Consider the following 13,946-nt stretch of genomic DNA (forward strand, 5'->3'; position numbering starts at 1 on the left):
TGCTTTTAGAAATCTAACATTAAGCTACTTATTTTTCCTTAACAAACATGTTTCAAAAATACTTTGTTTCATTGTTTCCATTGGCACTTGAACCCTGAACAACCTCTGACTTAAGAGTAAGTTAGTTCAGCAGTTTAGACAAGATCGTTCTGATATAAATATTTTAGGGCTTGACACTTTGCTAAGGTTCCCACAAATTCCTTTCTGATTTGAAAATTTTTCCGAAGTGTCCAAGATGCCTTTCGAGAATGCTTCAGAGCTCTAGACTAATCAAAAAAATATTTTTAAGCCATCTGCTACTTCATATTATATATATATAGTTAGAATTATCTGTATAGGGACTGGAATTGTAGTTTTCCATTAGAAAGTTGTAGCTGCCCAGAATAGATGGATACACCATTGAGTTTCCAATGCAGATGTATCACAGAACACTTGCTTGGCACTTAGAGTGTTCAACACTGGTACGAGCGCTTTGGCCTGCACTGCAAATGTTTTTTAGCTGCCTACTGGTGTTTAGCTGTGAAGGGAAAATGACCAAAGTTATAAACAATTTATTTGTTTGATAAAGCAATGTATAAAAAAACATTTCTCATCAGCCTTGCTGCAGCCCCTCGGATGGAGACGCTCCATCCATTGATGATCTGTCTTCAGGAGCACTTCCTAGCACGACAGAAACATCCCCCCAGTAGAGGAGCTACCCCTAGGTGGGTGCATGTGTTGTTTCACACTGGGATGGTTTGCAGTCCCAGTTAATTCAGTTACTGCAATTTCTGACCAAGAAAAATTGGTATTGCCAGAGAGTTTGGTTTAGTATCGTTACCATTTTCTGTGCTGTAATTGTCCTAATTCTAAACATTCCCTCTCCTGTTAGGGTTTCTGGCAGCACTGCTGCCGCCAAGAGCAGCAGACAAGGCAGTGGCATTACCTGTGATCAAACGGTCTACATCACCCACCTGGTTCTCATTCTTCATTGTTTCACGCATGGGAAAATACTAACATCCGAGAAGATCAATTGCAAATGGCACACTGATTCAATTCCAAACTTTGCAGGAATGCTTTGGAGACTCTTTTGATCAACAGTGGAAATGTCTGTCAAGGAAAGCAGAAACCTGTGACACAAGTCAGAGGGGAGGAACTGGAGTAAACAGAGATGGACGAGAGATGTAAGAGGGAAACAGCAGGTCCCAGATGAGTGTAGCTGCCCTTGGCAAGACAAGGACTGGCAAAAGTCCTGGTGTGAAGGGCTAGCAATAACAGAAAAATAAGAAAGTGAGTGAGTGACCTGCAGGGAGGGCATAATGAGATACAAGGAGTAGGAAGGTGCTTTGGTTGGGCACCTTCCCTAATGGCAGCCCCAAACGATAGCAGCCAGGTGAGGCTGCTTTGGCAGTTTGGAGGTTTCATCTTTTCCCTCCTCTCAAGCAACTGACAACATCCAGAGGAGAGGAGGAATCCCTGAGCAGTTGCAGCTGATTGTGCTCCTTTCCTGTCAGCAATAAGGTGCCTCCCTGCACCATACTCCTTTCCTTGCATGCCCTCACAGGAGGGGAGAGGGGAAAAGGAAGCTCTCCCCTACAGTTTACCTTTAAATAGGGAATGAAGGATCCCTGGAAGAAAAAGGGTGAAGCCGGGGATTCACACTGGTAAGCATGCGGGGAGCACAGCTCGTGGGGGTTGGCTGCTGGAGCTGGGGGAGATTTTCAGAGAATCTAAAGTATTATCTTTTTTAATTTTTATTAAGCATTTTGTAATACTAAAAGTGACTTGCTGCTGTAACTCCTATATTAATTAGTGTGTGTTATCAGTATATATCCTGATGAACTGACAGCTGGAAAACTGTGTGTCTCTGACCCACTGTCTTTCCCCCCAGCCCCAAAGCAGTGGCCCATATGCTCTCTAGTCACATCTGCCTTGCACTTTCCAGCAGCCACATATGTTTACTACTACCTTGTTCCAACAAGCTTCCAAATATAACTGCATTTCCTTCCTAATGCCACCACAGTCAGCCGCGGCAAAACCACCATTTTCTCAAAGCATCTCTCAGCAGCCGGTATGGGGAAGAGCCAGATAAAGGTGTAGCTCTGCCTCAGCAGCTCTGGCTGTAGTGGTGGCGCCCTGTGTGCTTGGGCAGCCCTAGGGAGCCAAGGGAGCACTCAGCTCACCTGAGCAAAACTGTCTGCTGTTCCTCATTGCTATGCAAGCAAACCTGAGCCAGGTGCTTAAAGTTCCACTTCTACAGTGTATGGTAGGAAGCATGTTGTAAACAGGAGTAATTAGAATAATTATATTTTCTTCTTGCATGAAACGTCCTGTTCCTCTGTCCCAGTGCACCAGTAGGTGGGTGCTGCTGACAGTAACAGTTGCTCTCCCCACTGTACAGATACTTCCATCAGAAGCAGCGATGATAGATGCAAAGCTAGATCAGAGTCAGAGAAAAACCATCAAGAACAGCAAGCCTAGATTCACTCCGGGCATAGTCAGTCTTTCCCTTGTGTGCAGGGCCAATGAGGTTTGTTAACTGCCACAGAGCACTGGTCTCCTGCTGGAGAGATCTTTTTTCCAGCAGAGTTTAACAAGTGACTATGATCATGAAAGTTCCTGCAGGAAAGGAGAAAACCTAATGGGGAGCCACTTCTGAGAGAAGAGCAGTCAGTTTGCTGACCAATTAAAAAAAACAAAATAAAAAACAAAGAAAGGCAAAACAGAACCAAAAAAAAAAAAAAACCCAGCAAACAAAAATAGCCCCTGGCACACGCACACACACACCCGCCGCCAAAAAAAATACACCCCCAAAAACCCAGCTAAAGAAATGTAACTTCTCCTTAATGCCTGTGCACCCCACTCCCTGAGAGCTCCCTCACGAGGAGCTGCTGCAGCTGGCAGGCGTGGGAGCTCGGAGGTTGGGCAGCTGAGTCCCTGCCATAATAAGCACACTTTATTTTCCCTGAGCCTCACGTTCTGATGAGATGTGAAGGAAACTGCGTGCCAAGTGATGATAAAACTTCAGTATGTGTTTAACACCAAATAATCTCAACATTAAAATAATTAAGGCTGACAGCGTCTGATAATCACTCTGCTTTCCCAAGGACAAAACTGCCCCTGCAGAGCACGAGTGTCTTGGAGCCAAGTACAAAGGTCGTGTGCCATGTTAGGGACAGGAAAGTGGGATGGAGGACCCCAAAAGTCAATGAAATATCTACTTGACTTCAAACACCTGGAATCTGTATCTAGTGACTATTTTCTTAAATCTTTTTAATTTAATTGTGATTTTTAATTAAGTGTGTGAAGTCTCCATTATACTCTTGCTTTTGTTTTTCTTATTGTGCTAATGGAACTCTGATCTTTCCTGAGTGGCAACCGTTAAAGAAGGTAGTACAGAAAAAAAAATGTTGGTTTTGTAGTAAATTTGACACTTCTTTTTGCTAACTAGGAGGATACGTTGCATGAGCATATAAACAATTATTTATTTAAGTTACATTTATTCAAATTCTTAATTAAATAGAGAAAAGTAGGATTTTTAGCATTTGTGTTAGTTAAATGGCAATAGAATAAATAACATTAGGTCTCTGAAAAGTAAAGGTTTTCACTAAGCTGATTTGTTCTCTAAACAAATAATTACCGTGATGAATGCATGTTATCTGCAGTTCAGGGGTTGACCTTATTGTCTCCAGCACTGCTGGGTACATGTGCACATCGCAACGTGCGGCTGTGCAGACACCGGAGCCACCTCACTGGCAACATCTTATCAAAAGGCAGTTGGCCGTCCCTCAGTCATCAATGTGGATAAAGGAAGGCGTAATTATCAAAATTATGGAGGTAGTGAATAACTGTCAAAAACATATGTCTGGTAAAAGTTAAATATCAGAACTATTGGAGAATATTTAGAACTGTGCTTGGAGCATAATTAGGAGCTTTAGGATGAAAAGGGGAAAAGGGAAAAAAATCTTGCAGCAATTTTAGGAAAATGTCCCAGCAGTGAATTAGCTCGGTGGTTTAGCACAGGTTTACTTGACCTCATATCAGCTGGGCCCGGCCTCCAGGGGGAAGGATATCCCAGCTGGAGGCAGGATGGGCACAGCACCTTTTGGTCCAGGCCTCCGTCCTGGCAGACCCACAGTGGTGCGAGGCAGCTCAGTGCGTTGGACCTTCTACAATGGTGTGTGGGACAGGTGTGCCCCTCGGAAGAGCAGCACACGTGCCCCCCACATCTGCAGCCTGGGTGCAGGGCTCCTTCCTGGGGTGCGGGCTGCCTCCACCTGCCTGCCAGAGGGATGGATGCTTTGCCATCCCTATTTCAGACTTCAGGACAGAAGGCAAAATGCTGTGTGCTGCAGCCGTAAATAGGGAGCTGTGGCAAAGCTCGAGAAGAGCTCTGTGATGGGCAAAGCACGCTGCCTTCCAAAACAAGAATGCAAACTTCTGTTTGTGCCAGATCAGCAAACAGGATGGAAAAGACCTGTCATGATTATATGCAATACCAAACTTTTTCCCGCCCTTCCCCCTCCAATGGCAAAGAAATAACTAAAGGTTTCTAAAATGTATGTATATGATATACTTGCTCTATTCCTGACCTAATTTTTGCATGCTGATGAATGTTCTGCAATGTTTTTATTATAGCTATAATTATACAGCAATAAGGGAAAAAAAAAAACATTAAGTGAACCTAGCAATCATGGATTTCTTTTTTAGTCATGCAAAATTACTGCTTAGCGACTGCATCAGCTCTAGAAAGCTTATGTAATGCAAGAGAAGGAAAGTTAGGAGGTGTGTTGTGGTTTAAATTGATTGCTGAGCAAACCATACAAGGCAAGAGTGCCTTCTGCTTTGTTCATGCGCTATAGCAAGTGTGTAAGCAAACAGCAGCAGACACGTGCCAGAGAGCAGGGTGTGGGGCTTGTTATTGCACCCCCAGCAAATCTCCCCAGGGTCGCCTCTCTGCAGCAGGGGGTTAGCACTGCAAGCTCTATCGCCAACAGAATCAAGAACACTAGGTTCATATGCAGAGGAGGAAGCCCTATGTGTACACACCAAGTGATCCAACTCTTCCTCAGTTCCTTGGCATGTTTTTCTTCTGTCTCTGGTCATGGGCATTTCAAATTATGCTGTTATGCAGAGCCCTTGCACAGACTGATTATTTCTTCATGCTGGCCTCATTTGCTCTCTGCATGATCTGGGCTCCACCACAGAGACACTCTTCCTGACATCGCCTTCTGTTTATCAATTTGGACAGCACAGTTCATGAACTTCTCTAATTCCTATTGCTGGCTTCCTTGGGTCAGAGTACCATTTTTTTTCTTATTTGATCTCTCCCTAGGGTAGTGTCAATAAATTGCTCAAGGAATTTGTTCAAGAGATTTTAGTTCGGTATCTTTGCCTATTTCTCATACAAATATTTTGTCTCAAGGACATGTGTAGCTCCTTGTATTATGCAGGTCTTTATCACTACTCTGCCTCAGTGGATTAGAGCAAATGGTTCTTAGGCCTCTGGGACCCTTTGATTAATGTATTTCCTGAGGCAATTAGGCATTGTTTTGAAAAATAGATTTGGCAGCCAACCAAGATTCATTTTCAAGCACTATGTTGCCTGTAATTTCTGTTTCCTGCTGTCAAGCCTAGAGTTTCAATGCTAAGTTTTTTTCTCTTTGCCACTTTCTTCTATGCCTTATTATCAATTGTGTCAGTAGTGCAAACAGGATTATTCAAACTATTAAAAATACTCATTTAGTAGATTAATATTCATATGGTGGTGTATCCTAAATTTTACTTGATGGATCACTCACTAAACACAGAAGAACTTAGCACAACAGGATGCTGTAGCTCACTGCTCATCCCCAGCACTACCCTGTTCTCAAAAAGGGAGGGGACAGATGCCTTTAATTGCTTTTTGTCCTTGTAGCCTCATTGATGTTCTCCAGCATCATGATACTGGACATATGTTGTTTGTAGCATGCAATAAGTCTAACATGGCATCTTCCAGTAATTTACTGAAATGCAGGTACTGTATTTTAACACACTGAGACACACTTGCTGCAAGGTGGGTTAGACAACACCAGCACAGTGCAGCACAAGATACTTCACAAAAAAATAGGTCCAAAGCCCATCTGAACACCTTTATTAAAAGTAGGCACAGTCCAGGAATCAAACATACATGGGGGAGTTGTAGCACCTGTCACAAGCTGTTCCCAGGTGAGGTGCAAGTAGACTTGCGAACTTCACAGAAAACTGTGAACTTCTGCAAGTAGTTCCCCAACCCACACATAATATCCAAATGTGTTACAATACAGTGGATACATTGGTTTTCAATCTGATAAAAATACTCCACCTGCTGCAAACCAAATGCTTTCCCCTCCTTCATTTATTTTCAAGTATGGTGTGATGCTGAGTCTCTACAACTTTCTTCGTGCCCCCTTGCTGGAGAAAGAGTTGTGGTCTGCCTATGGCTTACGTTGAAGTTCTCTCTACATAATATAATCAAAAATGGTTGGTCTAAAGTGAAGTTACTGAAAAAAAGTGACTTGGTGTTGCCTGGTGAGGATATTGGTGGTGGAGAAGGGCAAAGGAGGAGCTGGAGATAGTGTTGTGGAAAGCATAGGCTGGCTTGTTCTATGGTCTCTTCTCACCCTTGGGTTGGAAATCTCTCCCAGCATTTAGAGGGATCTGACATTCTCCTTCTCTCACTCTGCTGAGAGGAAAAAACCCACCAATGTTCCGTTTTCCATCTGCAGCTCTGGTATCAGATTTAGCCTCACTCCTAACCCATCATGTCAGTTTGCTACTACTGTTAATTAAGAAGAGAAAACTGATCTACCAGTGCACCAACATCCGAGTCTCCTTCTGTTATGAGGCTTCAACAGTGAGCCTTGACCTAGTGAAACCCCACTCCTAAAGCTTCCTTGACTTCAGTCGAAGACTCCTTTCAGTACCACAAATGAAGAGGCAAATACACTTTAGAAGGTGAAAGTAACAAACTGAACACTTTGCTTCACCTAACAGTGCAGTCTGAGAGCTTCCCAAGTGGCGTTTGCTGCCGGTAAGCAGGGATCAGAAGTGGTGGGGTATAGTGGCACCACCCATTGCTGTCTCCCTTAGTGGTCTGAAAGAAGCTAGCGCGGTGCCAGTGCAGCACCTACCTCCACCTGCCCATTTCTTGTAGGTGTGTTAATTTTGTAACAGGATGGAAAGTAGTTTGTCTGATGGTGAATGTTTGCAATGTACATGGAAACTGTATCCTCCACATCATAAAAAGAGTTAAATGCCCTAAACTTCCTCTCAACCTCCTTGGTTCTGTTTAGTCCGCTTATATTTACTCAGAGATAACTAAGAAGAATCGAGGAATGCAAACACTGTCTTCTCTCCACCTGTCTCTGTGGGATGGCACCAATGGCCTGTGTACCGACAGTGGCATGTTGATTGATTTTTTTTTTCTTTTTTTCCTCATTATGCTGGCACAGGACTACACCAGAAGCAGTCAGAGAAATAAAGCTCTTGCTGCTGCTGTAGCCTTTCTAGAGAGCCAGTAGTCAATACAGCATCCTTCCCAGTACCCATCCCACTACACCATCAGTGACCTGCAAGTGCAGAGGGTGCATAAAGGGAAGAAAGGAAAGATATCATGTAGTTTTCAGAATTAATTGCCTAAAGCAGCTGGGAAAACTGACCAAGTGAAATGGTCATGTGGAGTTTTCTCTGCCTTTGTAGTGAAGGCAGTATGGACTGGCTGGACACTGCAGAATGACGCCTATTATCTGGACGCAAAAGGCTGCTGGCACCACAAATCCACTTGCCATGCTGCACTTCAGCATGCTCTAAGCTGCTGTGTGTGAACACAGTTCGTCTGCTTGAAAACAAAAAGCAAACTCGAGGGTTGTGTGACAAGTCAGTGTTGATGTGGCCATTGTCTGCTGGGAGGATGAACTGCACAACTAGGCTGATCTGAAAACTAGACATCATTGAGAATAGGTAAGCTGGAACTCTTTTTGTTTCAGTGCCGGTTTCTTTTACGCGGCTGTTACTTGTACTGCTTTCACTCCTGCACTACTTGTGCTAGATCTACATTGCTCCCCTCGCTGCAATATTCCCTCAACTGTTTTCAATGTGGTGGATTGAACTGTTATCAAACTCCAAATATCAGCGAGCAGGGAAACCTGGAATTTAGCTTTATATGCATTCCCAACTACAAAGTTAGTGTGGGCCGTCAGAGGAATAGGAACCACCTCCTGACTTTTCTCTGGCCTTCAGTCCAACCCAAATGTGCCTCACCACTGCAGACCCCCTACCCTCCTGCAGGAACCCAGAGCCACCATGCACTGCAAAATATACTCCAAAAGTGGGGTTTAAAAAATATTTTAGTTATCACTTCAAAGGTGTTTCTTGAATTGAGGCTATGTTTTTGGTTTTCTGTTTTGTCAGTTATAAACACAAGCTTCTAAGTTCCCTGTTGTCCAACACAAGAGGAACATGGCAAAGATCTTGCAGTCTGCCAAGGAGGCAAAATAAACTTTGTGTGACAGGTGAGAGCTACACACCAGGAACCACAGAAGTCAGTGTTTTCCATTAATTACCAATAAAATCCTGTGTGTGCTGGCAAAGATCCCAACGTAAGCAATAAAAGTGCATTTTTTGCCATGAGGTCAGTCCTGGGTAAAGCACACATCAACAAATCCGTGTGCAAGAGCAGAAACCTGTCCCTGGGAGCTAATGGACAGCATGCACAGAGGACGGTATTTCCTGCTCTAAAACACTGTTGTGGTTCAGACAGCACAGTAAGGTAAGTGTTCGCTTTTTAAAGGCAACCACTGCAGCTCTAGGTGAAGGGGATGCTTTGCAGAGATCTGTGTTAAGTGTTTTCTGGGACCAGCAAAGGCTTAGGGAGGGGAAGCACTGTGTGTGAAGGGAGAGAGTGCTCTGCCACACAGCCTAGTTGCAGAATTAAAAATCAAATAAACTTGTTTCTACGTGTTTATCCAACTAATACCAGCACCACAAAACTAGATATCCTGGGGCTCTCGCAGGGTCAGACAGGCATTCTCAAGGTGGCAAAAGTTTACCCTAGTAGCACTTACTACAGGTGTGAAGTGGGATAGTTAAGCACGCCTGCTTCTCACTGTGGTACAAGCACTCCATGGGGAGCAGGTGACCTCCAGCTGGATGTTTGTGCTCTTATCCCATAGCTGGGGCTGTGTGAGTAATGTTCTGTGGGTGTTCCATGTTCCAGGAGTTAGATGCCTTTGTATTTGTGAGCAATGACATTGCAAAAGGCTTGTTGTCAATATAACCTCATAGGCCAGCAGAGAAGAGCCAGTGTCAGTTAAGCGCTAAAATGTGCTTTTTGTCTTTTTTTTTTTTTTCCTTGAACTGGATAAGAGAGGTAGTTAATAGTGCAGGCACTTTTAAGCACTACATCATTCTTCTCACATGGCCAGTTCTTCTTTCCACTGGCTGTGTCTTCAGGACAACTCTGAACTATAGAATACTGACCAAAATGTGTTGGACCTCACAGGAGCTGAACAAGAAGTTTGCTTTTGTGTAAGGCTAAACATGAACAGTCTGCACTGCAGTTATTCCAATAGAGAATCATCTGCATTTAAAAACAGATGTATGCATTTAAATATGTAAATGTGAGCATCCAGAAATACGCTCCAGGCCAAATGCTGTCTGCGGTCTCACTCATTAAAGCCACTATATGAAGTGGGGTAGCAGTATGACATGATATACATGCATTTCCAGAAGTCAGGCTTAACTGATTAACTCAACTACATATTTACAAATGTGAACGAGCATCAGAAAACATACCTAAAATGTAAAGCGATGATATAATATCATCTCCAGGGGCAGACACTTCCAGGAGAGCAGTCAGGTACCCAATACTTGTTTAAACATTGCCTTGGATGTCTCCACTGTCAGGATGTGGTAGAACTGCCAGTGCCCTTCTGGATCCCAGTTTTTTGACATTTGGGCCACATTCTCTGCCCAGTTTTACGATGAGGTGCCAGACTTTTGTGTTTTGTGGAGATTTTTCTGCACGCGCAGAGAGAGAACTCATGCCTGGTGGTTGCAGAAAAAGTTCAGAACAGGTAGCAGTACTGGCCTGTACCAGGCTGAGTGTATTTTCCAGATGGTGACTTATGCTGCTGGGAAAGGGCAGAGTTTTTATTAAACACAGGTGTCACATCTACATCCAAGAATGAGTGAGATTTTCCTGACCACAGAAGCAGAGTATCTGAGGAGTCCTGCTGTGCAGGGAAGTCTTCATGAGGAGATGGAGAGCAAAACTGTTCCTTTGCTGTCACCACTCTAGCATAGCTCATGCAAGCTGCAGTCCTGACAGAGCAGCACACAGGAGCACGGCAGAGTAAACCTTAACGTCTAATGGACTTGTCCTATTTTGCTGTCTTCTTTAGCTGTCCAGCACGACTCATATAGGTCCCAGAGATAAGTGCTAGTACTCAGATAGGAGCTCTAGAAACAACCTGGTCAGAGATGATAGCTAGAGTTGAATTTACCACTACTTTATTTAGCTCCAGGATTGGTTTCCTGGAGTTTCCATAACAGAAAAGCAATCATCTTACCTATTCATCTCGCACTTTGTAGCTGGTCACCCATCATCTTACTGGACTGTGTTTTCATTTATTGCTGGTCTCCATTCTTGCTGCCACACCTGCCTGCTCAGGCTGGGTAAATGAGTCTCTGTTGCCAGCGTCATATTTGTCTGAGCAGTGTGACCATGAGGGCAGATGCTTGTTTACAGGGATGCAGTGTTTCTCCTCATCTGCCATAAGTTAACACTTGTGTCACTGATCTAACCACGTTTTGTGACTGTGGTTTCTCTGTTCTACTGTGGACCTTTTTGTTGCTCTTCTCCTTCTTTCCAGATTCAAGTCCTTTCTTCAGAAGTATCCTTCTGATTAGAAAAATATCCACCATGTCTATGCTATGGTATGCAAGCCGTGTAACTGCAGAGATCAGAGAAACGCAGATCAGCAGTTTTGAGTGAGGGTTTGGCATTTTTACTTACTTTGGTCTGTGTGAGAGAAAACAAAGGGAAGATGTGCTGGAAACAAATCTGCTACAAACTGCTATTCAAGAGGATAAAGTATATTTACAGGATGGCTGAGGTGCATCCCAGTATGGAAAACTACAACTCTGAATTTCTTAATATGTGGAATTAAATCCTCTCCATCAGTATGTACTGCTGTGTATATTGATGCTCGGCATATTCTTATGGGCAGTGGAATAAACAGGAGAAGTACAGTCTGTTAGCATCTCAAGATTGTCGTTAACTCCTTGAATGCACTTCTTCGTGAAAATATTTACTCCCTCTGTTTTGCTCTTGCTGTGAATTGTTTGCCATGGCTCTCGCTCAAGTGCCCGTCGGTGCCCACTGCATCTTTCCCAGCCATCTGTTGCCATCTGGTGGCAATGGGCTTGAGCTGCCAGACTCCTGTGAGATGCCTTCCAGCGGGAAATGCGTGACATACCGTCTGTAACTAGGGGCAATCTGGTAACAAACACATGGTAATTCACAAATTACTTGTCTAACCATATGCCTTCTCTTATACAGTACTGCCATAATCTACTGTCACCAGCAATGCCATTTTTCTGATATCAAAATGCATGAAAATGTGCATATACTGCATTTGGAAGCTAAAAAATGCCTAAATAAACACTGCTATTATTTTTCAGCTTCTGTACCCTTAATTTCCCTGACATAATATCTATCTTTTCTCTATTCTTTTTTAATTTCCCTTCTGCCTCCCTTCCCCCATGCAGGCCCCGCAGTCATTGGAGCCTCCTGTATCTGCACTTTTTAGTGGAGTATTCCATTTTGCATGCAATTCTGTGACAAAGTGCAAATCTTGTATTCCGCGCTCTGTCAAAAGCACTAGGTTTTCTGCTTACTTGTAACCTGACTCTATAGTATCACCCTGCCAAAAAGACTTATCCGAGGTAGTACTTGTTTGCAGCTGACTTCCTTCATGCTGGAGAGGGCACAAGCCCTCTCAGCGCTTGTTCCTGGTACGTGAATGAAAAGAGCAATTTCCTAAATACAGCTAGCAATGAGTTTTGCTTCTTTGCAATCAATACGAATGAGACCTGGTCTGCAATTATCATGGTGGGAAGTAGATTCATCTGAGGTCTAGAGGGGACCTCACAAACCAGGCCAGAAACTTTGGAGTTGAGATAGGCATGAAAAGAGAATTTCTGTGTGAGAACAGAACATCTGTTAAAAAAAATCTCTGAATACTCTGAAGGCAAAAAAGCAAAGCAAAAACCACAACCCACCTTCTTAGCAACAGATCAAACTCAGGTACTCAATATAGCTTGTGCCTTCCTCTTGCTTCTTCACTTTGATCACTACTGGTCACATTCCCCAGTTAACAAAAAGTAGCATTCACTTCCCTGTCTGTATTTAACCACATGAGCTCAGGTCGCCTTGACTTTTTTGAGAGAGAAATAGTCTTGTGTTTCTGCCAGTGAACATTCCTTGCTGCCAGGCTGTCTCTCCCCAAAGCTCTTCTGCAAATAGCTGCTGTTGCCTCTTCCAGCAGGAGCTCTGTCTCCCAGTCAGTGAGGTGGAGCTGGCTCCCAGGTCAGGGGGCTGCTCCCAGCCCAGCCCAGCTGGAAGAAAATCACCCACCTTTACGGCTGCAGCATTTCTGGGGCTCCAATAGATTCTACACCCTGCAAATCCAAGCAGCTAGACCTTTTTTCCATTATTATTTTATGGGAGGACAGGCATTCGAGTTACCAAAGAGCATGGTAACACTCTCCCCCATCTGTTTAGGAGTTAACCTGTCAGTCCTGGCTTGGGTGGGCAGAAATGCTTTGAGAGACCCCAAGAGGATCCGGAGGAGCATTGTCAGCGTTCCTGCAATGCCTGCGTGCAATTGTATCTCTTCTGAGCACAGCAGCTGCCCGGCCTGGGATAAAGGTTGGAAGCAACCAGCAGTTTGTTTGAAATAAGATAGCTGCAACAATGGGAGCTGCTGGCCAAGGCACGGGCCAGGGACAGGGCCAGAGTTAGGTAGATGGAGAGATTTTACTGGAAGATAAATGTAAATGTGGAGGCTGAATGTTGAGTTAGTGGAGGTGGTAGGTGAGAGGGAGTGATTTTTAAAAAAAAAATAAAAATCCATTCATAGTAAAGGCATCTAGTGTGAAACCCCAAACCAGCTGGCAGACTGCACAACGGGTATCCAGAAGAAATAAAAAATACATCTGGTATCACCCAGAGGCAAAGCTAAGAAGGGATTTTCTGGGAAATGTTTTCTGAAGAAGGGCATTTGGAGCAGCATGTAAGAATGGTTGTGGCAAGCCACTTCGTGCAGTGTCCTGTCTCCAGACAGCAGGTGCCTAGGGGTAAGCGCAGGAATAGCTTGAGCATTAGCCAATATTGCCCCAGAACACTAACCCAGGCTCCTGTGACTTGTGACTCTGGAACTTCTGTGACAGACTTCTTGGGTTTTGTTGAAATTTTTTTTTCATTATTTAATAGCATAAGATTAATTTATCAAACTAGTTTTTCTGAATACGCACAAACTTCTGACAACCAGACCCTCCTGTGGCATTGAGTTCCGCTTCAGCCATGCTGTGTGAAGGAGTCTCTTGGTTAAACCTGCCAACTCTAAGTCTCCCTTGATGCCCTCTACTTTTTTGCACTGGGACAGCAAATGAATCCAAATCTGACTGCCAGAATGTTTGGGATTTTACAGACCTAACAAAAACTCTTTCTCTCTCTGGCTTCTCTTCCAGACTGAACATTCGTACTATCTATCTCTTCCAGGTATAGAAGCCAGTTTGTACTGTGGATGTTGTTGTAACTTTTTCACGGGCCTTTTCCAAGTCTACTTTTTGAAATCAGATGATCAGAACTGCAAAGAGCGCTCTGGACACCATGGATTTATAGCAGCATCTTTCCTGTTTACTTCATCTCCTTTCCTAGGAAC

Source organism: Phaenicophaeus curvirostris, chromosome 7 (assembly GCF_032191515.1).
Source record: "Phaenicophaeus curvirostris isolate KB17595 chromosome 7, BPBGC_Pcur_1.0, whole genome shotgun sequence".
NCBI classification, from domain to species: Eukaryota; Metazoa; Chordata; class Aves; order Cuculiformes; family Cuculidae; genus Phaenicophaeus; species Phaenicophaeus curvirostris.